Below are 1,879 nucleotides of genomic sequence, written 5' to 3'. Positions count from 1 at the left end.
CCATAGGAAGATTTAACCACTCCTTCCCGGTTCCCTCATCTCCTGGACATTCAGAGACTCCTCTCCTGAGGAGCCACGGATCAATAGTGGCCATTGAAAGGCTGATTGGAGACCCTATGTGAGACCTCTGAGGCAAGTAAGGTCTAAGAAAATTTGTTCCAAACTTTGGACAAAGATGGCTCAGCGGCTAAGAGCATTATTTGGAAGGCCTGCTGCCACAGGTTCAATTCCCAAGGTGGATGCAAATAGTTGTGCAAATGGGATGGAGAGATGGCTTAGTGGTTAAAGTGCTTGCCTGCAAAACCTAAGGATCCAGGTTCCATTCCCCAGGACCCACATAATGCAGATGCACAAGATGGTTCACACATCTGGAGTTTGTTGCAGTGGCTGGGGGCCCTGGCACATCCATTCTCTCTATCTGCCTCTCTGTCTCCCTCAATAAATAAATAAAATATTTTTTAAAGTTGAGCTGGAGAGATGGCTTAGCTGTTAAAACAGTTGCCTGAGAAGCCTAAGGACCCAGGTTTGACGTAAATCAGATGCACAAGGTGGCACCTGTATCTGGAGTTTGTTTTCAGTGGCTGGAGGAGGCCCTGATGAACCCATTCTCTCTCTCTCTCTCTCTCTCTCTCTCTCTCTCTCTCTCTCTCTTTCTCTCTCTCTTTCTCCTCCTTCTTCTTCTCTCTCATATAATATATAAATAAAAATAAGTTTGTTTAAAAGTTATGCAAGCATCTGGTGTTCATTTTTTTTAAAATATGGAACGCTTCACGAATTTGCGTGTCATCCTTGCGCAGGGGCCATGCTAATCTTCTCTGTATCGTTCCAATTTTAGTATATGTGCTGCCAAAGCGAGCACCTGGTGTTCATTTTTAAGAGACCCTGGTACACCCATACACACATGCACACATGCAAATAAATAAATAAATAAAAATTATAACGACTTTCACATTATTCTTAGAGGTTTACAAGAAACATATGCTCCAACAAAACCTGAGATAGGGCAGCTTGAAATCAGCCCCTGACCCAGTGACATATTTTATTGTGATTTACTTATTTGCAAGCAGAGAGAGAGAGAGAGAGAGGGAGAGAGAAAAAGAGAGAAAGAGCATCTTACCACTGAAAAAAAGTTGATGTACATGCCATTTTGCCCATTTGGCTTTACATGGGTACTGGGAAATCAAACCCAGGCAAGCAAGCTTTACAAGCAAGTGCCTTAACCACTGAGCCATCACTCCAACCCCCCAGTGACATTCCTGCTCTTAATGTTTCAAATGTGGCCAGAAGGGTAATTTGCAACCCTACACCTGTATGGACAAGACTCGATGGCCTGCGGTTCTGCTTTCTATGCCATCTCTAGCCTGGACGTGATGACTGGGCTTCTCCTCCTTGCCGCATTGGGACCTTGCTGACACATACAGGGTGCTGTTAACTTCTGAAAGAAATAGCACTGCATAAATCATAGTCTGAAACTGAATTTTCATATCACAATAGGGAACAAGTGAGTCTGCGAAGATGGCCCAAAGGTCAGCTGAAGGGAACGAGAATTGATATTTCTTCATGAAGCCATTGCACAATCAGACCCCGGCCAGATGTGACCTGGCAAATGTCCACATTTGCATCCGAGGTTGCAAACTGTCATCTTTCTGTACTTAGAAAATTGATGAATAAGGCAGGGAGCAAGGGATGCATGAACGGTACAGTGTCGGCCTGGAGGGGGACGGACGGCAGGACCTTGGAGGGGACAGCTTCAGAGTCAGTGCGTTTTGATGACTGAGTTGAACCTTATTAATGAGCGTGATTCTAGGAAGCATACATAAAAGTGCTGTGAGCTTCGTTTGCCTCCATGTTTCCTGAGCAAGGACCATTAAATTCCTGT

General features: G+C 44.6%; 1 non-coding gene across 1 annotated transcript; it reads right to left on the bottom strand.

The window, feature by feature from the left end:
* Window positions 1-752: 752 nt before the first annotated feature.
* Window positions 753-859, bottom strand: LOC123461061. Its single transcript, XR_006637379.1, has one exon. It is a non-coding gene; the product is annotated as a U6 spliceosomal RNA (small nuclear RNA).
* Window positions 860-1,879: the final 1,020 nt, after the last annotated feature.

The sequence above is a fragment of the Jaculus jaculus genome, chromosome 5, assembly GCF_020740685.1.
Source record: "Jaculus jaculus isolate mJacJac1 chromosome 5, mJacJac1.mat.Y.cur, whole genome shotgun sequence".
NCBI lineage: Eukaryota > Metazoa > Chordata > Mammalia > Rodentia > Dipodidae > Jaculus > Jaculus jaculus.
The sequence above is the reverse complement of the archived record's forward strand: the minus strand, read 5'-3'. Positions and strand labels throughout refer to the sequence as shown.